A 25,864-nucleotide genomic window follows, 5' to 3' on the forward strand; every position below is an offset into this window, starting at 1 on the left:
TAGTTATTATGTAAAAATAGGGGAACATTTTGCGAGCAACAATTCTTAACACTGTAACATATTACTCATTTCAATTGTATGCAAGATTCTTTTTTTCACCTAGCCTGAGTAATTATCTCATCGCTCTATGTTCAAGCTACATTTCACTGAAGACCAGTTTGAGCCGCCAATATTACACGAACTCGAAAAAAAGAACAGACCAAACGCAGTTCCATCAATTTTCTCTCACCGACCTGTCCTGAAGTAAAGGAAGCCTCCTCGACAGAGACATGAACCTCGCGCTGATATTAGTCAGTTATTTCTGTGGCTTGCTCTTTTCCCACCTCCATTTATGAGAAAACAAGAAAGTATAAGAATTAAAAGTCAATGTATAGTTGTCTCGTCAGATATTATGAGATAATAGAGATATGACTGACAACGTAAGTCAATGAAAATTGAAGTATATCAATGGGTCATGGGACGGCATCAGATTAAATAGTGATGGTTATGAATAGTGATAAGTAATGATGGTGACTGTTACGGATAATAATAGTAAATTATAATAATAGGCCCGGATAGTGAGGTGATAGTGTTCGTTGCGGATAGTGACAGTTACGATAGGTTTCTGGCATTAGTAGATATAGTGATAGATAGGATAGCGATAGTTAATGAATTGGCAGTTATATGCTTTCTCATTTCCGCACGTTGAAGACCTATGTGCACCTTGTAATTTTTTTATTTGATTGTTGCGTTCAATGAAATCAAGCTCTTTTACACAGCGCATGAGACCACAGCATGCTTGCCCCAGAACTTCAGTGTATCGGCAATAGGGCCCACCACTTCTCCCCGTGTACCCTGCTGTCTTTTAACCACACGCGAAGTCAGTGAGGGGCCACGTACTCGTAAAATTATTTAATTCCTCCATCAGCATCATATCAAGACTGCCGTGGCAAACCTGTTCCTTGCCTCGAAGCAGCAAGGAACAGCTCAAAATTTGATTTTATACAAAATTAACTAATGAACGCAGATTATCGCGAATCTTTAACTAGCACAGTGCCATTACGCTTGGCCTAAGCTTTCCAATGGTATACGGTTCTGTGTTGCAGCTAAAATTTAGATTTTAATTGCAATTTACTAAATATCAATTAATTAGGCCCAGTAATTGATTGAAATACATGTACAATTAACCAATAATCCAATCTCATGGTTGATCACGTGACATATACTATGCTTAGAGAGATAGCTTGACAGTAGCGAAATAGACTAAGTCCTGCTTTGACCTTCTCTAATCTTGAAGTTCAAAGCACCAGCCTGGATCGTTTTCTGAAGTTTTACCGCGGTGACAGATTTCACGCTCTAAAAAAAACAAACACAAAGTCAGAGGCAGTACTAGATTATTGTGCACAAAGTCAGAGGCAGTACTAGATTAAGTGCACAAAGTAAAACCTTAACATGAGACTTAAAAAGTGTCTGTAGCACAGAACTCGCCTGAAAGCTTTGTTTATCAGTATTCCCCATTCAAACAGTTCTAAGAAGAAACCAATCAATTCATGAACTTTACTATCGGCATTCTCAATGCTTTTCTCGCAATTTTTCAAAAATTTTGTGCACTCCTGGAGCGCAGACCTGGCCCAAAAGCTCGCGCTTCACTCACTGCTGCGGCCGGCCGGCGGGCGTCAGGGGGAAAAAGCGTGTCGTGCGCAGCGCTCGCCGCCGCCGCGCGAGGAGAATCGAAGAGGAAAGCGCGGCGCGGAGGAGAGTGTCGCTACTTTCAAATTATCAAGGGACTTTACTTGCGGGAGCATTGTAGCGCCATCTGCCGGAGCAAAGGTAGACGCCAAGGAGAGGAAAAATTACTCGTTGCCCTCGCAACTCGCCTGGTGGCGCCACCTTTCACACCACACTTTGGTAGGCAATGTCATACGCGCCAAGGCCAAGGCAGACAAGGCTGCCACAGTTCTCTTTCCCGTTGAGCCTTGCCAAGGCATCCAAGTTATGTGACCACCGAATCACACACACACACACAAAAATTAATGCTGCTTGGAACCGTTATGTGGCTGCCATGAAGCCTGGTAAAAAAATTGTGGAGGCTTAAGCATGGTTTGAACCATGGTTTGAACCTAGTGGTATATAGAGCGAAAGCTGTAATTGTTGCAGCAATAGCCTCATTAATACCGCTATAAAATCCGTAATTATTTCATCACTTATTCTTTAAGTTAGGTTTCGGGAAAGTAAGGTGTCTTACTCTTTTGGGTCGACACCACGCAATGGTGGACATGTATAGGGAGCTTCCATGAAGCGGTGCATGCTGGATAATCCGCCATGATGTTGTCGACAGCGGACGGCGGGCAGCTTTCGACAGTCCACCGAGCAAACACGCGGCTGCATGTTCGTGCGCTGCCCCTACATGCGTGCAGGATGTCGGCAGATGCCTGGGGAACGTATGCGTCGACGCTGTGCGCGAAATATCGGGCACTCCTATGAAGAAATGCAAAGCAGTGCGGCGCGAACCTGTTCAAGCTATGCGAGGACGACTGACTGCACCGTGTGCGTCTGGACCTGGCCGCCCGTCGACATCGCCGACATTCATGATTTCTAGTTCTGGCAAGTAGTTTGATACTTGCCCGGATTAGCGTCAATATTGCGTGTGTTGGCCCGTGCGAGCCATTTGCGTCGCCGTTGCTACAGGGATCATTTGCCTTCTCGCACTGGTGCAAAGGCATTTTTGGAATTGTGAAAAACCTGCAGTCGACCTGCCCGACCGCGCCAGCATCGTCTGCGCGCACTACGCGGCCATGTAGACGAGGGCCGAGGCTGTGTGGTAATGACGTGCTGTATCGTCTGCTGCCGACGACAACATCATGGCGGATTACCCAGCATGTATCGTTATGCAAGCTCCCTATACACCTAGCCGTGTCAAGGTCACGTTCTTATTGTTTTTCTTATTAGTTTATAACAAACTGATTGATTTATAGGAAGGGAAAGGAACGGTAACTGTCTGGCTTGTTTTCTGTGGACACCTCAACCGCGCCGTAAGGGAAGGGAGGAAGGTGGGAGTGAAAGTGGGAAGAGAGAAAGAGGAGCCGTAGTGGGGGGCTACGGAGTAATTTCGACCACCTGGGGATCTTTAACGTGCGCTGACATTGCACAGCACACGGACGCCTCTTCGTTTCGTCTCCATCGAAACGCAGCCGCCGAGGTCGGGTTCGAGCCCAGGTACTCCGGTACAGTAGTCGGGCGTCTTACCACTGTGCCACCCCGGCGGGGCAACCTCCGCTGCCTCGTGCGGACAGAAGAGAGAAAGTAGAGAAGAAAGTAGGGGGGTCCAGAAACGGGCACTGAAAAAGCTCGCAGTAGTCTGTGTTCTAACCGTTTCCGAAGTCGCACCATTCGTGAGAATACTAAACGCCCTAATTAGGTGCCACTTATAGTAGGCTAATCGTGTGTTCATTAATCTCTATTCTCTAGCCTTTGGAGAAGTACGGAGAACTGTCCACTGAATCAGCCACTTTGCTCTCCGCAAGCCCCAATCAATTTAACATTGATTTACTGCCCTCGTATGAATCTTGAAAACCAAGGAGGAAGTTAGCGCATAGCTTCCGTTAGCGGCTGGTTATGATTCACAAACACACACACACACACACACACACACACACACACACACACACACACACACACACACACACACACACACACACACACACACACACACACACACACACACACACACACACACACACACACACACACACACACACACACACACACACACACACACACACACACACACACACACACACACACACACACACACACACACACACACACACACACACACACACACACACACACACACACACACACACACACACACACACACACACACACACACACACACACACACACACACACACACACACACACACACACACACACACACACACACACACACACACACACACACACACAACATTGAGGAGGTTTCTCCCGGATAAACCTTGTAACTCAAACGTGAGTTCTGTCAAGCATGTTTGCACAGTTATACTTAAGAAAACTTGTATCTGGGCTAGATAATACATAGCTTTGGAAGGGGAAAACAAACGCACTGAAAAACACTAATGGTCATATTGGCGTTTTTAATAACGTTTTTTAGCCTCAAAGCACTAAGGAAGTTCGGAAAGAAAAAAAAAAAGGCTGGTTGTTAAATAAACGAGAACATGGTAGCAAATCGAATGAAGTCGTGGAGGGAATGGAGATGAAGCTCGTACGTCCAGGCAATGTATGAGGATGGGTTCTTAGGCGGGAGACCCGCTGCTGCCAGGTGCCGAAGCTTCTCGCTCTTCGTAGATTTCTGCCTCGAGTAGATCACGCTTTCTCTTAACTGCGCTGCTTCTCGGTGAGCCACATCGGCTGGGTGACCAGACTCAGCCTGATGCATGTGCTGAAGCGTCGACGCACTAGCTCCGGCACGCATCTCATCAATGGCGAGACTGAGTATGTGTGCAGGTAATACGGTGCTTAACAAAGCTGCCTGGTAGATGTGCCGACAAAGATGAGACGACGTAGATAACTTTCTATTTTTTTTTATATAATCAGCACAATTTTTCATGCATTCTCTAAACCAGTACTGATTGTATTTTGCTGATGCAAATGTCATGTGAATGTATGTGCATGCTAACTGCAATGCATTTCAAAAAAAAAAAATGAACTAATCAACTTTCCTGGCAGATTAAATATCGTATACAAACGTTCAATATTTTCTGTGGTTACCGTCGCTCAATTCCACTTTCTTTTTTCGTGATACATATTAACAACGACGCATTTGTTGCCGCACCCTTTCAGCGCCGTCGTGTGCACCCTTTTGGTAAATGCCCGTTCTGCACCCTTAATATAGGGCGCATCGGCCGAGATAAGGTGCAATTTTGTAGCGCACCTTTTTTCGCACCTTTAAAGGTGAGATACTGCCAAATAGGGTGTTTCAAGGGTGCGCTATGGGGTGCAAATACGCGGCGCACCCTTTTTTTCCGCCCTTAAGGGTGAGAAGTTGTTTAGTGTGTAACCAAGCGGTGGCGAAGCACTTGTTCAATACCCCGCCTAGTCACGTGGCATTACCGCGGACAGCCTCTGGGTCCACGATCGGGACAATCGCTTTCTTTCTTCAACATGGCATGTATTACATTGAAACTGTGCTCTATGTATATGAACTATGTACAGATTATTATGAAAACAGCATTTATGGACACAATGCAAAATAGGACGCGCCTAGTTAACAAAGCTCCAAACAAGACGCATTGCAGAGAACATTACTAAGACTGAGTGCCACTACGGTTAGAACTTGACTTGGGCACACAATTCCTTAAATTGAATAATCATCCTCCACAAACTGTCCTTTCAGATGCAACAAACTCACAAATGTCGGTCCATCCTGCGCATTTTTCAAAGGCTGTATAATCCAATTAGGAAGAACATGTCCAAAGTCTCATCCACAAATGATAATGCAGCAAGATATCGTATAGAGTGCGGTGTCAAATTGAGAATTTTTTTTCTTTCAATGTTCTTTGCATAACATCCCAGAACAGTAATGCATCCTTTCAAGCATGAAACAATCATCAATGATTTCTGAAGAATCACAAAACCGGCAATTTACCGTAGCCACAAAAATGCCATTCTTCTTTGACCGAGTTTCTTTGACCGAGTGCTATAATTTCAACGCTGTCACCCGGCGAAGGCCTTAGAAAACTAAAGAAAACTCGTCTTTAGTGTCCTCTATAATTTCTCTTTATTACGTGGTGAAGTAGGTTCCAATTACCATGTTTCATCATTCATTTACATTTTTTTTTTAGAAAAGCCTGTAATCGGGGCAGCTCATAAGCGACCTTGAACATGCAGTCTCCTCTTGATGGAATAAGTAAATAAATATGCAAATGAGTGCACTCTAACCACATACTTTTTAAGCCGGCTATAACACCAAATTATGAACCCGTCTTGTAATCAAGAAACAAGATGGAACAGTCGGTTCCTTTTCAGTCGAATAATGCAAAGATTCCAGGTATTTTACGAACAAGATATGTGTCCGGGAACCTAGCTACGTAGAATATAACCGAAGACCACACAAAACCGTCCACACACCGCTACACTGTTCTCTTTACTCCAGTAGTTGAATCTTCATCCTTTTTTAAAGGAAAAACCTTTTCTAAGTTCATTGTGAAAATATCGCATCGGCGAGATTCGTCCGCGAGATGTGTCAGCGAGATTCCAGGAGTGACAGATACAGTGCCCTTTCTTTCTTGTAAACCACTTATAGAACGCCGGCGAACTTTGATGCCTTCAACGGAAAGTTGGTTGTGTTCGTCAAGGGGCGCGTGATGTACCGTGGGCAGCAGCAACGCTCGGACTTTCGCATTCCTCCACTACCGCAAATTCTGCAGTGCTCTCGCAACGTTTTAGGCCAGTCACGTTCTCTCATTGGCTTCAGACTGGTAACAGCTTAGGCAAACGACATCGGTTCCCATTTATGTGGCGTTAATTTCTTCGGGCAGTAAAGAAGCATCAGTAAGCAGAAGCGCATGACTTTTCCAGTTAATCGATGGCGAAGTATATGAAGTCATACTTCGTAACGACTATTTTCCCAATTCAATTCTTTTGTCCCTCTACCATTTATAACTGGGAAATCTATAGATGTTTTAGTGGACGCTAAACAAGCCGCTTCTATAGACCGCTCTGGTATCGAAGGAGTGCATGGCTGACGAAAGGCAAGCAATCGATGAATAATCTGCGCAAGAAATAAAACAACTGCGCCTTTGATTGCGTATTCACCGATTCTCGCTGCATATGGCTCGTATGGAAATGTGTCTCGTAGTTATTTCTCGCAGGTTCCCTTCATTTCGGCGACGCAACTCTGTAGTTTTAAATTCATCAAAGATGTGACCCTGGGACGCTTCATACGTGTGGGATGTTGGAAGCTCTATATCTCCCGCAATTCCCTCACTTTCTCTCACAGACTCTGTCTTTCCCAACACGTTGCCGATTCCACGAGCCAGTGTTACGCAGTACCAAGCTCCCTTTCGCATCCGTCTTCTACGTGCACGCCGCACTTAAATGCGTGCAGCGCTGCATCGGCTTGAGCGCTGGCCAAGTCTAATCAAAGTCCGAATGCACAATGTCGGTTACTGGTTCGAACGCGTGATTGGATTGCAAGTGAAGTTCCTTATAGATCAGCGTTCAGGCAGCGACCAGTCAAGTCCGTGACCTAGGCAATAAGCCAATCAAGAGCAGCTCATAAATCTGATCGGACGTCAGTGAACTGGAGTTCCTAATCAGCTGACGCCGGCCGGCTAATAGCTTTCACCAGGCTGCACGATTTTTCAGCAAGGCACATGAATGTAGCGTACACTAACAGTTCCGAGTAGTGTCACGTCCGGCGGACTACGCCAAGGATCAGAAAATAAAAAGAAAAGCATTGAAGTGCGTGATCTGCCCTTGACGTTCTTCGCGATGCCAAAACGCGGAACACCTATTTAGAGTAATGACATCACGGCCTCTCGCACTCTTCATTCCTCCGCTCTGCCCCTTTCGCCTGTCACAGAAACAAAAATAAAAGAAACAACTCTAGGAGAATTCAAGAAACAAACTCTCAAAAGCCAGAGAGAACGATGCATTTCAATGAGGCCAAGCATGGTCGAAGCGGCTCCGTTGGGCCTGCCCACATGTGAGGACAAGATATTGAAGAGAAAGCGGAATGGGCGAGGCGCGATTGAGGAATCAAGAAGGAACGCGTGGCTCGCCACAGGGAAGGAATGTGGTCGTATAGCGACCAGCAAAAACAGAAGCTCAAGCATGGCGCGTTGCTCGCCTCAATAACCAAACCAAAACACACAATCAAGAATGAGTGAAAAAGAAAGAAAGCGAAGACGCCAGAAGAGCAGCTTTGCATGATTACTCGGAGCATAGTGAAGTATTATAAACCGGGTCACGTCCGCGCCTGAAGCGGCGGGACGTGGATGCTACCTAAGGGCAAGGTAAGCGTGTCCGGAACGCTGCTTGAGTCGCCTGAGCAGTGAAAGAAAGACTGAATAAAGAGAGAGAGAGATATATAGACAGAAAGAGAGAGAGGGAGAAGTTAGGAGATTGCGTTCTTTTGTCGAGATCCCGTTGCATTCTGATCAAAATCTAGACTTCAAGAGTAAAGTCAGAGGTGGCATTATATAAGTTCGTGACGTTGGCGACTATCGGGACAAAGCGCCGCGTCGTTGTTTCTGAAGAAATTTCAACTCCGCTTATTGCGGAGTTGAAAGCTCCTGAGAAGCAGCTTCGGAGAAGGCAATTTCTTCTGACCTCATTCTTTCGCGGCAAGAAATTGCGCTAGAACTCCAGCTCAGTGATCGAACAGTAAGGGATACCGAGTTGATGATTGGGTCAAAAGGTTATGCGTGTAGTGTAAGAGTAAAATTAACAATGCCCTAACACAGATGGAGCTGATTAGTGTAGTCCGCCTGAGACCCGATTAACTGCTTTCCGCAAATGAATTTTTTTTTTTTTTGGTTGTGGGATTTGACGTCCCAAAGCGACTCAGGCTATGAGAGACGCCGTAGTAGAGGACTCCGGAAATTTCAACCACCTAGAGGTTCTTTTACGTGCACTGACATCGCACAGTACCTGTGCGCCTTGCCTAATTGTGCGCTGTGCGATGTCAGTGCACGTTTTCGCGGACTCATCGCTAAATGTTTCCACTAATGGTTAGGCCTTGGACATTGTCTATTGCTGACACAATCTTAAATTATCAGCAGCAGAAAAACAGAGCATGAAACTGACTTATGGAGGACCAGGAAAAACAACGGATTCACAGTAGATTTCATACCTGTGCAGACAGCACAATACTAATACTACTACTACTATTACTACTACTACTACTACTACTACTACTACTAATAATAATAATAATAATAATAATAATAATAATAATAATAATAATAATAATAATAATAAGAAGAAGAAGAAGAAGAAGAAGAAGAAGAAGAAGAAGAAGAAGAAGAAGAAGAAGATAAGAATAACGAGTTATGAAAAAAACGTACAAGAAATCAGCACCAAACTTTGATCAGTGAAACGTGTGATAGGAAGTAAAAACGTCAGCCAATTTTATTTCATTGTTACGGAATGTAAATCTTTCGCGCCACAGATCTGATTTAGAAAATATGCGTGGACATTTTCCCCAGCGTTACATGGACTACATTTCAGAAGATTACGATGTAAGGAGGAGGCAGCAATCGTGACAATTTTATAAACATCACAATTTGCGCCTGTGCTTACGAGTGATTTTAGTTATTTTACCACTCAAAGAGGCAGGTCGTCGAGCACGCCAGACGAAGAAGGTACCTTTTTTATTTTTTTTTTCCGTAGCCGCATGTACCGCATACTGTAACCACAATGATTTTCGCGACGAAAATTAATTTAAACCGAAGGAATCAAATACATTCTTCGGCGTTTTTCTTCCTACTCAAAATTCTGGAAGCACGAACTCTTGAACTGTGCAGCGCTAGCAGACGACTAGAAGTACAAATCAATGGGGCCGAGGCCCCCAGCGACCAGAAGCTTTTTTCGGCCTCTCTCCACGCTCCTACTGACAAGCAGCACGCTCATCTCTAAATCTTCACTTGCTCATAAAGGAATATATAATTGCGTACTTCGTCCACCCTTCTCTCCAAGGATATACATAAAGGCTTCTTTCTCTTATATGCATGCGTGCACCCTTTTTCACAAGCACTTAGACCACTTTCTGGGCGACCAAGGTTCACAGCAGGCCCGCTGCGCCATCAGATTTGAAATGCATTCCAGTGGAGTGAAAACTCCTTTCTTCATCGTATGATAGACCCACGATGTTCGGGCTCAATGTCTTCTTTGCCTCAAACTACTACCTGATCTGTGTGCGAGATTGGAGGAGTCTCGATCGGGCGCTATGAGACATGGAAACGCCCGCAACGGCCATGCGCACGGTGGCTCATAAATCACTGAGAGAGGGTGTCCATCCTCTCCACGTTGGTGGTGTATGCAGCACTGCAAGTGCTAGTATGACGGTCCGTCTTTGTTTTATATTTATTGTACGGCGACGGAATAACGTTTTATATCTTCGTGTCATGCAGGCAACGTGCAAAAACGAACAAAGAAGGTATGCCTTCTCTTTAAGATGACTTTAATCCCGTGCTTCGAGCACTTAAGACTACGAAATAGTAAGGAGATATTAAAAACTCAGCATACCACATTTCGGAGTAACCAAAACAGCGTAGCTGTCAGAATATTTAGTGTTAAATCGGTGCAATATCCGACGCGAGGGCCGTTCTTTACGCCTCATAAATACAATCGAAGGGCGGCAAAGTACAGCGAGGAACAAAAGAAGGGGAAAAGAATCGCCCATAATTATTCAATAGTGAATACGAATTAGGTTACGCCCTGAGGACTAATCACCGGATGCTGCCATCGAACGCAGAGTGGTCTACTCGAAGAAAAGAAGAAGCGGCGAGCAAGGAGCGATTTCAGGAGAACCGACCAAGGGCAGCAATAATAAATAAAACGGAAACGGTGAAATGAACTGGTGCTGAATATTAAACGTGCGAAGCATGGGTCCGCGTAAAGCAGCCGTAAAATGTCACAGTATGCACTGCTCACAACCTCTAGCGGGCGTTGCTTATTGGTGAGAGGAATATAGCATCCATTTGGTCAGCTGTTCGCTTCTTTGGCAAAAAATAATAATAATAAGTTTCAAATCTTAGGATGTCCCACCAAAAAGAGTAATACAGAAAGAGAACACTACGCAGATGATGAATGGGATTCATGTGGCTTATACCCGAGAGCTTTACTTTTCTGCAGCATCCTACATCATTAATTATTAAAGCAATAGCCTATAATAAAGAAAATATTACTGGTATTTTTTAATCATTTATTGTTCTGTGGTAATATGTTTTAGATGACTAAGACCACAGATTTCTTGTAGCTGACATTTCTTTCAGGTGAAGGTTTCGAGCTCAGTGGGGTCATCGTATCCTTGTGGTCAGAAAAGTGGACACTTCCAAGCCAGGATTGGGCTAGTTGGAACACTTGTTGCGAAATACACACGCTGCTCTGCACTTGCAAGTTTTGCGCTTAAACATTTGAATCTTGTCTTTTAGCCTTGTCTTTGTAAACCCAAGCAGAGTAAGTAATCCTCAAGAATTGTTCAAATTAGCCTAAACCCAGGAACGTCTTAAATTAATTTCAAGTTTTGCGTTTGCAAGTGTTTGTCGCCTTTTAACCCTTTATTTGCAAATCAAAGCACCACACGTATTTCTCTATAGACGTATTCAAACTAGCCCAATCCTAAGCCTTTTCTAATTTCATTTAAAGTTTTGCGCTTACACGTCTGTGTCGTTTTTTCACCCAGTCTTTGTAAATCCGAGCAGCGTACGTATTTCGCAAACTTTTGGCCGTGCCAGTGTTTTCTTTTTTCTGCTTGCTGCATCCGCATTCTAGTTGTCTCTCTGTGCGTAGCCCAACAGCGCCATTTCTAAGGCAGTCTGTGAAAAAAGGTTCCGGTTCCAAATCTAAGTACTTGGAAATCATTTTTGTTTTTTATGTAGACTGGAAAGCTGAATAGGTTGCAGAGGTACGGAGGGGAGTCCGGCATTTCACGGATGAGAATAACCACATTCCAAGGCGTCTCGGATGGGTGACTGAACAATTAGGTAACGAAAGCTGCTATACACACTCTATGGGGCCGAATTTAATCTCGTCACGATTTGTTTCACATTAGCAATGCAAAATTCTGAAACATTTTCTCGGTAAGCTGCCGTACAAGAAAGGCCAATCACCACAGCTAAGAGACTGGGATTTTACACGTGGGTCTTGAAAACGATAAAAGAAAAACAGCATTATTGCCTTGTTCTGTGACTGCAGGTTCGCTTCGAAATTGCTGAATGATATTTGGCTCACGTTCTTCAGCTTCTGCGTGAGGGAATACGTTAGATATCGAATACGTCACCGGCGAAGGCGTTAGGCACGAATTTGGCGTGTTCATACTCTGGTTTTTTTTTTTTTTTTTTCATATTTTGTCTGAGTTGGAAAGTAGGTTTGACGCATAACCCTTGCTCAGTATATTTTTTTTTTCTTGATGAAAACTGGATATGTGATATCTCTCTATCCTTTGACAAGAGTCCCTTTACTGAAAAAGGGCGTTGAAAAGACAGTGGTAAGTATTTTATTCGCTTAAATGATATAAGGAGAAGCAGTTATATTAGCGGTGTGTATTTTACCTTAGTCTTCAGCTTAGCAATGTCGCCATCATCTAATGGTTCTTGCAAGAATCAAAGGAACCCTATAAGCCAGGATAATTCTATTTTCTACATATTCAAGAGAATGCATCCCTCTGCAGTATGAAATACAAGCTTCAGTAGGTGAAATTAGCTGAGAATGAAGACAGTCACCGGAAGATAGGGATAAATGAATCGATCAAAACTTCGGATTTACTCCAGCGGCCCAGAACCAACACTAGGATCTTGGTAGCGTTACATCATAGGCAAAACAATGTACAATTAATCAGAGCGTTTATTTAGCCCCCATGCAGTACAAGATGACATGGGGCCCACGTACAGTAGAAGTTCACTTCTGTCAGCTTGACTACGCCATAGACACTTGGCCTTAACATTTTGCGAGAATATGTAGAATACAGGAACAACGGTCAGTTAGTTTACAGTGCTATAACACAATACAAAAATGACACACGTGGTTATAAGCGCGATAAGAAATGACCATCTCACTACGAGAACAGAAAAGGAGTATTACACTACTTTCACGAATTACAGCTATTTTAGCGCAGCTCATGTGGAATTTTGCACAATTTATAACCACGCTTTCTTCTTCATTCCGTTAAGTCACATAATCATAACGTATCCATGGGCGTATAGAACATAATTCTATAGCCTTAAATTCACGTTCACCCAAAAGACACTATATATATTTCAGTGCCCACACATGTGTATTTGAACACAGGTAAAAATGTCTTTTGAGCACTTAAAATACATAAGTTGGTTATTCAAAAGAATAATTTTTATCCTAGGTTGAACTTCGGTTTACAAGACCTCTAACACATTGCATTAGTACAATGTTGGTATCGCAAGTTTACGAGCAGTGAGATAAAGTTTAAAAACGGACAGGTAATCATTACCAACATTGTAAAATAACAATGACCAGATCACTGCTAAAAAGTGCTAAAGCCAAAATACTTTACTAAGGGAGCATAAGCCAGTTTATTTCAAAGGCTACCGACAATAACCCACTCACAAACTGCAGTGGTTGTATATTGTGTACGGATATATAATCGCTCAAATCGTGTACAGCGCGCCACCAGAAAACCCATCGTAAAGTTCTTAGCCAGCGTCCCACCCATAAAAGAGCACCCTCTAACTGCACTGCTAGTTTCACATTTCCCCACCGTTACAAAAAGGCGCCCCCCTCCCCCTCCTCCCTTCTGGTCTTATCACGCATTGTTGCCAGGCGACACTAAATAGCCCCATCTATTCTCCAAGAATCCAATCCGATCCAATCCAATCCTGCTTTGCAACTCTGCAGTGCTCTAGAGGTGTGATTAGAAGTGTGTGATAGGTGTGGTTAGAGGTGCGCGTCGTGCCTGCTTTGACCGGCGGTTGCGTGGTGGCTGTTTCTAGTGCTACGCTGACCATGAACCCACAACACGACAACAAACAAAAATAGGACCTTGCAGGCATTTAACGCATGGTGTCTGTGTTCTACCTTCGTCCCTGCCTAAAACGCGCTAGAACTATGTCTGTTGAAGCTTGTCGGCGCCAACTCGCCCGAATGCGCACATGCCCAAAGGCTGACTTAGGGTGTCGGATGACCCCGCAAACGGGAGATCCGATTCTTGCGCGCTAATGAGCAAGTGACCTCTGTAGGGACAGGAGCTGACGCCGAGATGAAATAAGACAATTGCTAACATATATTGAAATGACGCGCCGAAAGAAAATGTCGGCGGCGGCTCATCGATCAGTTTGCGTCGGCGTAACGAGCACACTCAGTAGCGGCACGCCAACGCCTCACCGCACACCTGTAATTCAACCCGGTCATCCCTACCAAAAATTAAGAAAAAATAAATTCACCTGCACTGCGCTCAATTTTTTTTTCTGGCGGAGAGATTTTCTCGTCGCTATATTGAATTTCGGTGCCGTTCCGAGATAGCGACACCCCCCTCCCCCACCTCACTTTGGCGGAAATATTGACCTGCATGGAGGGGGCGCTCGCTCATAGTTTTACAGTGCATATGATCTTTTTCTAAGAAAGTTGACGTAAGAGACTGGTCTGCAACCCTTGGCGACAGTTCTTGGACATCGTGTACCAGCAGCACACTAGAAGCCGCAGGACCATGCGACTGTCAGCTGCATAACGTTTGTTCTAAAATGGGTTTTACTGAGGGTTCAATAGGGAATATAGCCCTCTGTAAGCTGCACGGCGAACAGCACAAGAACACAGTACGTCTAGGCACAAACCAGCGAGCTCGAGCCGCGCAGCAGCACTTCGTTGTTCTCTTCCTCGTGTTTCGTGACATCCGCTCTTCGTTCACTACAGTTCAAGCATTTAGTAATGTCAACCTGGGACCTTCCGCGTGTTAGGCGGATGTGATAACCACTACACCACAAGAACAACAAGAGTCAACCAATCAGGCCAATGTATCTACAACAGTTAAAGTTTGCAATCAGCTTACGCATCTAGTTCGCCGAATAGTCAATAAGCACGCCGGGCTACGCGAGGGTCAAGTCAGGCAGCTTGTCCACGCATTAGCACTTAGCAAAATTTTATATACGATTCCTTACCTTACACTAAGTTGTCGCCAAAGACATATTGAGGTTGCGCTTCACATATTGTACAAGGCCGCCCTTAACGTCCCTGTACATACGTCCACGGAGCGCCTACACTCTACGGGGCTGTTCTTGCCCCTGGGAGACCTCATACAACAACATCGCGACCGGCAAATGGCACGTCTTTCTAGCACCAAACAAGGACATTGGATACTACAGCAGGTTGCACTCAAACCTATAGACCTCCCTATAATTACCCTTCCTTCTTTGCTCCCGGATAACCTCAGAATAATCCCCATTCCAAAAAACGTTGCACCCGACACTAACACAGGCAGACGTTCCGCTCGCGTTTCCAACCATGTTCACCCAACAGATTCCACGATCATCTACACAGATGCATCACGAACTAACGTCAGAGCGGCTGCTTACTCAATTCAGAGCTGTAGCAATGTAGTGACGCATACCCTCGGTCCTTACATAGATCCTCCTCCTACAGCGACTCTCGAGACCCTACCAATAGTTACCAGTATTCAAGACCACGCACAAGCACCCCCTAACCCTTCAGGATATACCATATACACTGATTCAATACAAGCTATACGCGCCATTCACACGGGTCGCATTCCTGAAGAACTACACGATGATCTACACAGAGCTCTTACCAAACTACATCCCCACACTGTAACACTGAGGTGGATTCCTGGTCACGCTGGAATCCCAGGCAATGAGGTAGTGCATCGCCTCGCCCGCGCACTTCAACACCGGGCTCCTGGGATTCCCTGGCCTTATCTACCAACGTGGGACACTACTCTTCACTAAAAAAAGAAATCAACGTTCACTACGACAACATTAGAGAAACTCTCCGTACACTTCCTCTTCCTGATAAATCTCTCACTACCACGCAAATCCGCATTCTTAGACGCATACAACTAAATATACTGATTACACCTGCCCGATCTTTTCTATACAGAATCATACATTCCCCTGCATGCCCAAATTGCCCAGAACACTATGCAAACTTGCAGCATTGCATCTTTTCATGCCCTGTCGCCCTCCAATCGCCTCACTTTCCACACCCTCCTCCCCCAACGTGGCGGGCTTGGTTAGCCTCTGACCAGCTGCAAGATCAGTTGGCCTTAGTGACCCTGGCCCAGTACATTCTTAACGCTTAATGTAATGCGTTAAATAAAGTTGTTTCCTCCTCCTTCCTAGTAATGTCAAGGTGTATGCTATGATGATTTGAAACTGGTCCAATGGGTGACGCAACATAAAATTTCCTGCGATGTCCTTGGTCGATTGGGGTTTCACGCCTTGATTGTAAATGTCAGTAGCTACTTATTTGGTAGAAAAAAAAGGAAAAAGGCAATAAACTGGATAAAAATCTGCCCTTATTATCCACTCGGAGAGGGGACAAGGCCGGTAGGTCACAAGGATGCTGCAAACCGTTAAATGCGCGAACAGCATGAACTGGCGTCCTATCAGCTCAAAAATGTGACTCTATAACAACCTCGGTGTACGGCGTCAACGTATTATTGGATTAATTAACAACTGGCCATCAAAAGTTTCTGTCTATCGATCTCGGATCACTTGCGTTTTTTTTTTTTCTTTTTTTTTTTTTTTTTTTTTTTTTTGCAGCTCATAAGATAATATCGTAGCTGGCTGGACCCGAGACGTGCCGGCTCCGCGTGAAGTATTTTTTCTGACCCCGGATGTGCTGAAAGCAACTTTTATATATAACTTGTTCTCTATTTCGCAATGCTCAGAGCACGGCACACTAATATGTTGCTTCTATGCCTTTTTCTACATATATCATAAGAATCTACTGTTGACAGTGTTTACCCGTATAAATCAGTATAATGGTTATATCGTCCGTATGAAACTTTCTGGTGCCACTCTAATATAATAACCTTTGCTGGCAGTTTATCTTTGCAGCTTGACATGAATTCACGGTTCCATTGAAGCATAAATTGCTGTTTTAGAGAAAAAGCTCTACTACTTCAGGTTCTGCCTTGCAGTGCACACATGGCCTTCAAGTCCGATAAAGGTCAAACGAGGCATATACCCCCAAGACTAACAGTACATGACTATATGCCATATATGGCTGTGCATTACAATGATACCTGGTCATGTTAACCTTCAGTCATGACACCGCGACCTTCCCAGAGAATGACGTGTGTTAAAGTCCCTCGCTCGTGTCGCTGCCATAACAACTTGACCTTCATGCTCGATCAAGGTCAACCCAAGCACTCACCCCTAAGACTAACAGTGCATGACTATATAGCTACGTTTATATGAATGCGACGGTGGCGCATCGTACTTCCTATCGCATCTCGATGAGCCGATGAGCTATCGTTTACATGTACCGCGTCAAGTCCGGCTCCGCTCAACGTCGCATTTGTGAGCGAGAGTGAAACCGATCGTACTCTTAGGTCGCGTTCTCACGCCGCCAAGGCGCCTCCCGCTGCATCGGACGATGCGTCTTGTCGGTCTTGCGATACCTGCGTCATGCATCTCAGCGCAGCATTTCGGTTATCCGATGTTATTATTTTAGTGACGTGGATTAATTAATGTTCACGTCCTGCTATCCACCATGGCCTACATACATCTATAGCGGCGCTGTCGCATACAGACAGCTTGCAGCGAAGCGCACTTGCATGCTACCGGATTACCTTCTTAAGGTGCCAACGAATTGATTTTAAAACAAGGTAAGAATACAGTGCAAGCTTGAACAAGCGTGTCCGGAACGCTTGAACAATTCCTGATGGTGCGATGAAGGCTAAGTGTTAAGTGTTAAGTGTGCCGCTCTGTTTACATGCACCGCGCAAGTCGACTTCCTCCCTTCTCGATCTACCCCCGCCTGGCGGATTGATGCGACGCGCTTTCCTGGCACATTATGCCAGTTTACATGAGTGCGATACGCCAGAAAGTTAATACGATGCGCTCTTATCTCATTCATATAAACGCGACTTACGTCACATGGCTGTGCATCACAATAACACCTGACCATGTCAACCTTCAGTCATGACACTTTGATCTTCCCAGAGAATGTCATGTGTTATAGTCCCTTGATCGCATCGCTGTCATAGTAACTGTGGCGTCAGCCTTTGTCCAGCTACCGAAGCGGCGAGTGGGACAACGGTATTGACAACAGACACTCCTGTGTCAATGTTCTTCCTCATAATCGACTCTGCTCGTTGTTGTTGTGGCTGTATAGAAGAAAGAAAAGAAAATGCACGGGCCTGCTACTGGCTCTGTAGCTGAGCCACCTCCGCTGCCTCGTGCGGACAGATGAGAAAATAGAAAAGAAAGAAAAGGAAGAGAAATAGAAAGACGCGCGCCGCAACAACAGCCGTCGTCCACCACCGAAGCGATGGCGGGTGCAATGACAGCCTACAACAGACCAAAATTCGGTGGCTTGCTAGCCCCCGCCGCAAGCGGCGTTGACCTACCGTCCCATCCCCATAGGGCCAGGAACTGCCACCCTTCACCACCTCCACCTCCTTTCCCTTAGCCGACTCTGGTGCACCATTTGCTTCTGAGGTATCACTAGCAAACCGTCATGTGACGCCAGAGTTCTCCGCTTTCATATCATAATTGTGACGCAGTCGTTCTTTGCGTAACTTTGCGGGTATGCCATTTATCTCGCTGTATAACACGTTTGCTAGTCTAGTTAGCGATGGGGATTCGAACAGACTTATGCGCTTCAATTAGCACGCCCTAATAACCTCACTACGTCACGTGACCTAGCGCAGCGGGTGTTTTCGGCGCCACTGCGCGGCCGGGCTTTCGTCTTCGTATATACGTAGGCTCTCCTTAGTGTCTCAAAATATTGACCCCATATATTCCAAGTTTTCTGTCACCTCCTAGCTTTACCTTCAGAGTTCATGGAAATCTCTTGTTGGTATTTGTTGCGGCAATGGCGACGACGGTGCTTAAAACCAAAGCCGCGTCGACAAGCCGTGGAAATACCAGGATTCAGTAACGTTCCCGCAAGCATCGAAATAAAGAAAAAAATATTCACGGTGGCAAGCTCGCCCTCCGTCTCTTCCAAAGATCACTGTAGCTACATCCATGCTAACGCCCGTTGAAGTTCCAATGCGCGCTCGATACCCCTCCTACGTCTCCGCCTCCAAACGGTCGCCTCAGCGCGCAGGAGTTACAAACGTCGCGCCGCGTGCGTCTTGCAAACCGGTAGAGCAGATCATCGTTGGGGTGCACGTGGGCGCCATAACAAAAGCTCATCTCTTTCTTCAAGGCTGCCTCATGGGCATCCTGCTCCTACGGCCAGCCCCAACCGGTTATGACGTCACCGCGTGGACGAAGAAGTCGCACGCTTACTCGGGATCCGCTCGCGTTTCTCTTTCCTCAAAGCCCGCTAAGTACCCGCGCCGCCGGAGCGCATAGAATTACGTGCGCGGCCCGCTACCCAGTGCCACCGCAGAGAAGAAAGTGCGTGAAGGTGCTTTTTTCCGCCGTTCAACGCTTCGATGATTTGCCGCCCGACGCTGCCCCTACGAAACAGCTGAAAGGATACTACACACACACCGCGTGAGTGCCTGTGAATGTCGCCGATTTCTGTGGGGACGTCGCGCAAGAAAGTAGTCAAGCTTTGCTGACGAGTGTCTGGGGTTTTAAATGCCACCCTTAAACTTAGAGCCACCGGCTTGGCCTGACCTAGGGCTCTTTAGAAGGCCGATCAAAAGGTCGAAGCGTTAAAAAAGAATGGGCCTGGTATATGAATCCGAAGTTATGCATATCTCGTGACCGATTCTTCTGAACAGTCCCGCCGCGGTGTCTCAGTGGTTAGGGCGCTCGATGACTGCACCCAAAGACGAGGGATCGAATCGCGGCCGCGGCAGCTCCTCTCCGATGGAGGCGAGAAGCAAAGTTCCCGTGTACTGTGCGATGTCGGTGAAGGGTTAAGAACCCAGGTGGCCGAAATTTCCGGAGTATACGGCGTCTCTCATAGCCCTAGTTGTGTTAGGAGGTTAAACTCTATAAACCAACCAACCAACTTCTGAACTCTCGCTGCCCTTCGATTCCCACAGGGATTATGATTTGCCCTCTATCCATATAAGCAGTGTGCAGTAGTTCGTATGCATATACACTGTGTGGGAAATAACTTGCAGAATCAAATCGCTTTATTCTTGACGTATGCACGTGAAAACTTGGATGTGATGGCCTCGTGTATAAAAGCATGAGGCTGTACTATGAGAAAACAGTTTATGTGAAATATATCGCAGTCAAATTGCAATGGAAATAAGCTCAACATTGGGTTGGGTCTATAGAGCGTTCATGTTTATTAGAGAGGCTGTAATGCACATTCAGGTAAGCTTAGGGAAACGCCTTTCTGGCGACAAACGTCGTTCCGCAGGTCGTAGGGATGACCAGACAGTCACACTTTAGAAAACTCACGGTTCGATTGCTGCATGTTTACACATGCATGGTTTTGTACATAACTCGGTGATATTAGCATTTTCCGCTGCCACTGTTCTAAGCTATTTTAAAGACTATATCATAGAAAACAAACCGGTTTAATCAATAAATAAATGAAATTCTATGCTCAGCAAGGGTTTGAGAAGGCCGATAATTAACTGTCAGAACAGCCTTTAGCCGAAGTATAGGGGCCGATTAAGGAATTTATTTCGGAGCAATGCTGTATGCATCGCTGTCACCGGCGTACAAACGTTTGCCTTCATTTCTTCGGAACTTTGAACTTCCACGTGCACAGAGACTACCGGAGCCTTTTAGACGGCTTAGAAGAGAATAGGACTCCTTTCTTTTGACAAGGAACATACGTGCAGACACTTCAACCTTTTATTGCGAAAGAAATACTACTATAGGTTTCGAGCCTTCAACGTAGCGCGGCCGGTAGCCACATCTTACCCACGTGACGTTGTGACGTCATACCCACGTGGGCTGGCAAGAGCTGCCAACTTGGGTCTCTCGTTTCACATGGGACGGTTATGTGCAGAATCAGCCTGCTAGGCCCCTGGCATTCATGTTGCCCCTATAGGCTACTAAGGCGCGGTCATAAGGCTAGGTTAAAGCGAGGCTTTATATGTGGGCTGAGGAAGAAGAAAAGGAGAAGAAGAAGAACGCTCGGTCACCCGCAGCTAATGCTTTCGCTCAATATTTGGTTCAGCAGCGTCGAACCCTTGCAATTTTTTTACGCTGGATATGTAGCGGTAACAATCAAACATGCAAATCGAGCAGCACGGTTTCCGTTCGTCCAAGTATATAAGAGTTTGCAGAAGAGACGTAACAGTCGCTAATTATTCGAAACGTTGCGCAGGTCCACTTAGTAAACGATACGAACTTGTGGACTTTCGTTATGCTATTTAACTAAATAGATTTACAAAGCGCGCATATTAAAATAATTATTAACAAATTGAATGTGAGCAAATTCGATTCTGGTGAACAATCAGTTTGTGTATGGTCATACTCCGAATGAATCAAGTAAGCTGTTTGGCTTAAACTGATTTATTAAACTGATTTATTTATAGGAAGGGAAAGGCGAGGTAACTGTCTCCTAATCGGTTTTCGATAGATAAACATGAAATTATGGTAATGCAAGCTTTAGTTCTCTTCCATGACTGCTGCACAAACGGCGCCCACTCCTGTGCCGCACAGTGCGAATCCGCAACTGGTCTACACGGACTGAAGAGTTCGTAGCCATGACATAGTCCGTTTGCCCGGGGCATTATTAAGGCTTTAAAGTGGCCTCCAAGGTTTAGCGATAAGGCAGGGTTCGTGTCTTAAAGCCTGATATCGGAGGCCAAATGTCTAATAGGAAGTTCCTTCGTGTCTCATTCACTGAGATGCGGCTTTAGCTTATTTGTTTTCGTCATGAGTTGCAAAACGTAATTTTCTTTTACGTATGACATGCCGGTTGCAGAGCAAATATATTGAGTTCCTGCTTCCTGCCCTCTAGGGGAGATCGTAACTGCGTATCTTTACTGATGTAGCATCTCCTCCAAAAGTTATAATGTCGCACTGCAGCGCCACCGCTGGTTGTTGGCTGTTTCGCACTGCCTTAACTTTGTACCATTCACATAATCAACTAACATTCATAGAAATATACGCATCGTTTTCTATTCAATTCTGACTATATTTTATTAGTATGTAACTAGGTTTCTAGATCGCTTGCACTTCGCGCCTGATTTGGTTGCAAAAATACAATATTTGTATCATATACGTCTTCGATTGGGTTCTGAGAAAGCGCAATTTGCAAATCGCGAAGAACTTATTATTCACGTTTGTGATCTGAACTGGTCTAGCGAAGAGGAGGTTTGCTGTGGTTGTGCCCGCCTACCAAGGTTCCCCCACCTATGCGCTTGGACACTGGTCGGGTCACAATCCTCTTGATGTATACCAACGTTACTACTGGCATCAAAAAGAAATCGTTGGTTGGTTCTTTGTCTCAAAATGAAAACAGCTGATAGTTTAACATGGCTATATGTCGGGCATGTATGCCGCAGAAAGACACAGTGGTTTCTGGCTGCGGCTACCACATTGTCAAGCTTTTCGGTTTTCTCGATAACGTTCGTTATACGACCTTTTTAAGATCTTGGTACTGAAGGAAGCCAGCTATCGCCACACTAAGAATGCGGCCTAATTTGCACCTGGGAACTTGCTTCAAAAATCAGGCCTTTGCGTGAATACTGCTTCGAGATCGCTGTAAAGACGGCTATAAGAAGCCCCCTCGCCCCCTCCCCAGTCACACGTGCGGATATTCCATCCTGGACGCGGAACCGATGTCTGTGGCGCAGCCGGTCTGAATGGTTTGGGCGGGAGCCAGCGCTGATCTCACGATTTCCCAGATATACCATTTGTCATACGGAAGCCTTGTGCCGGCGTGACGAATGCACGCTGTAATTAACAGAAGCCTATGAGCCTATACACACGTTTCCAGATGCCCAGTGAGCGCGGTTTGGTGATTTCTAAGAAACCTGACCGCTCTGTTGAATTTGACGTCCGCAGTGCGTTCATACCTTGACGTTACAGAACGGTAGACATGCACAACCAAATTTCAGACTTTACGGAACAAAGGCGAAGAAAAACGATTGAAAATAAAAACACAGAATGTTGTGGCATACACTTAATTTATTCTGGGCGACCTGAACTGCCGACTGCCGTTAGTATGAGACACAAATACACTAGTCCCATTATTCTCCGCCTGGTCAAGCACCTGGCTGCACAAGATGTCCTCTCCTCATAGATGACATCATAATTTTGTAGTTCACAACCAGGCCCTGCTGACCTATGAATTCTGCATAACGCTGTACTCGAATGCTTTAATGCTGTCTTCTATTGAACAAAGGTTGCAAAATTTTTATACATGTGATTGCTACAGCATGCAGACTTTCCTACTCTTTATATCGCTGCCTAGGAATGAATGAGTGATAATTATTTTAATTTTGACATAGCTGGCTCGTTCTCATGGGTATAAAAACACTCTGAACAACAAAAAAAAAAAAAAAAAACTAGCCGTGCGAATGCTGCGCCCATGTACAGGAAGCTGCTACCGCACGACAGAATCATACTGCCGCTACCAGTAATTTGTTCGAGCTGGTACCAGGAGCCATAAGGCAACATCTAATCCAAAACACTCTTCCTTTTTTCTTTTTTTTTTTCTCTTCCCCGACTAGTTAGCGCCTCGGCCTATGTACTGAGGAGAAGGCATGTTTAAGCAGTCGTTTCAGCTCTGGTTAACGAGAAGGCAGTTTGACAGGCTTGCAGAATATTTGCGAATGTACGACCACTCTGCTAACTTTAAGCATGTACGACGTAGGTTACACAGAAGTACCGATTACGAGCCCGCCAACCTCGCAGCATTGCAGCCTCGCAGAGTGGCATCACCGTCCTTCTGTGCGAAACCTGTACGTCGCAACTACAACTATACACCTTCACTCGTGTCGGAATGGTCGAGCCCGCGTCGAACGCTGTCTGCGGCGACAACTTTGATGGTGACAAGCAAACGTGTTGTTTGGTTGTATCCGTCTCGCGGCTGCACGCGATAGCTTCAGAAGCGAATAAAAGCAGCAGCATTAGCTTTCCTGAGCGGTCTCGGACATTTACGACGTGACAATAAGGAAAAACCCGGCTGGAGCAGCACTCGGTCGCCCGTGCACACCACGGCGTCGTCATTTGGTAGATTACACAACCTGCTAACGACGAACTTCTTGCGTCCGACATTTCCTTCTGCGTGGCGATCCCTAGCACGGATGGCTTGCACCTCAATTTCATTCCGTTCTTAGTTCTTTTCATCTGAAGCCTAAAGAAATAAGCGAATGGAAGGCATGTGCACAATCCGGGTCACCTGTGATCAGTAAGGCAGTGGCACCTTGAGGTTCCGCTGAGAATTTATCACTGGCAGGCTAAGCTCAAAGCATTTCATGAGGTGGTTTTACCTTTCCTCTAGCTATTTGTTCCGCTACACACCGAGCACGTTCACAACGCCTTATCAGCAGCGATTCGTACGCTTCTTGCCTACCGGTTATTTCCCTCCCCCGTTATCTATGAGCGCACATGCCCTCTTATAAATAATTTGCTAACAGCTTCACGGCTGTGGGTCCTCCATATCGAAAACAGGCTTGTAAAAAAATTACAGAAAGATTCCAACGAATATTTCCCTGGTATAGATGTCGCTTGTATAATGGCAGTTCGCCCAGACGGGCACTACATGCATAGCACACATAGGCACCCCTTTATTCTGCTGACCATCTAGGAAGGAGAGTGAAAAAGAGTGACGGTGATAGCTGTTATATCTCAGGAAGAAAACTATTCAGGAGATAAGCGACGCGTGTATTCATCATCATCATCATCATCAGCCTGATTATACCCACTGCAAGGCGAAGGCCTCTCCCATATTTCTCCACTTAACCCGGTTCTGTGCTAGCTGCATCCACTTGACCCCTGCGAACTTCTTAATCTCATCCGCCCACTTAACTTTCTGCCGCCCCCTGCTACGCTTTCCTTCCCTTGGAATCCAGTTTGTTACCCTCAGCGACCATCGGTTATTCTCTCTTCGCACTACATGTCCTGCCCATGTCCATTTCTTCTTCTTAATTTCCACTAGAATGTCGGTAACTTGAGTTATTTCTCTGACCCACTTTGCACGCTTTCTACCTCTTAATGTTACCCCTACCATTTTTCGTTCCATAGCCCTCTGGGTTGTCCTCAACTTAAGTAAAACTCTCTTGGTTAGCCTCCACGTTTCAGCCCCATAGGTGAGTACAGGCAAGATGCAACTGTTGTATACTTTCCTCTTGAGCGATACCGGTAAGCTGCTAGTGTTACGTGTTCAGGGTTACGCCCAATACACAATGAGACTTGCATTCATTGAACTTTATACTATACATGGTTACAGCAAAAGAACTCTGCTTTAAATACGACTCAGAGGAGGCACTCCAGCTTGTGGCGTCAACCATCACTGTCCCGACGTCTGGGTTAAACCCATTATAACAGGCCCGCACGTTATCCATATACGAGTTCACCTTAGGGGTTAACAGCAACGTCATGTGAACCGGTCGACATGGTTGGCTGGCTGCATTCTTAAGCTGTGCATTTCTGAAGGCAGCCTATCTTTATTAGGCATCGTCACCTTATAGCCAGCTTAAGGGTGCGCAGTTGTAAAAAACGTGGACTGCACCTAATTACCGCTGTGAAAACACGATTACATAACTAGCTTGTGGCAAGGTACAGTGCGCGGCCTCATGTACAAGACATGTCACACATACAATGCAGTACCATACACACGATGCATGACTGTCCATACAATGCAGTACCACATAACTAATTTAACTGAATATAAACTTTCATCTGCCCTTGGTAGCCGCTTTCTCCTTTCCCCCTTTTTAACCGTGGTACATAGAGTGAGGAAGAGCCCTTCTTCATTTTTAGGCGAAAAGAATTGTGAACGGCGCACGAAGAGTGCCTCAGCAAAAATTAAATGAGAATCAATCACGAAGAGAAATGAAATAAAAATAAAATGAGAAGTAAAATAAATTGGAATCACAACTGGAATAGGTTAGTGAGTGACAGACGAT

At 45.4% G+C, this 25,864-nt stretch overlaps 1 pseudogene across 1 annotated transcript in view; it reads left to right on the forward strand.

Annotated features, from left to right (window-relative positions):
- Positions 1-19,225: 19,225 nt before the first annotated feature.
- LOC146196801 (uncharacterized) overlaps positions 19,226-25,864 on the forward strand; it is a 41,453-nt pseudogene continuing 34,814 nt past the window's right edge. Inside the window, exon 1 of the transcript XR_014706144.1 lies at positions 19,226-19,361. The product of XR_014706144.1 is annotated as an uncharacterized LOC146196801 (transcript). The remainder of the gene's footprint in view (positions 19,362-25,864) is intronic.

Source organism: Amblyomma maculatum, chromosome 3 (genome assembly GCF_055883805.1).
Source record: "Amblyomma maculatum isolate TAMU_Amacu chromosome 3, ASM5588380v1, whole genome shotgun sequence".
NCBI classification, from domain to species: domain Eukaryota; kingdom Metazoa; phylum Arthropoda; class Arachnida; order Ixodida; family Ixodidae; genus Amblyomma; species Amblyomma maculatum.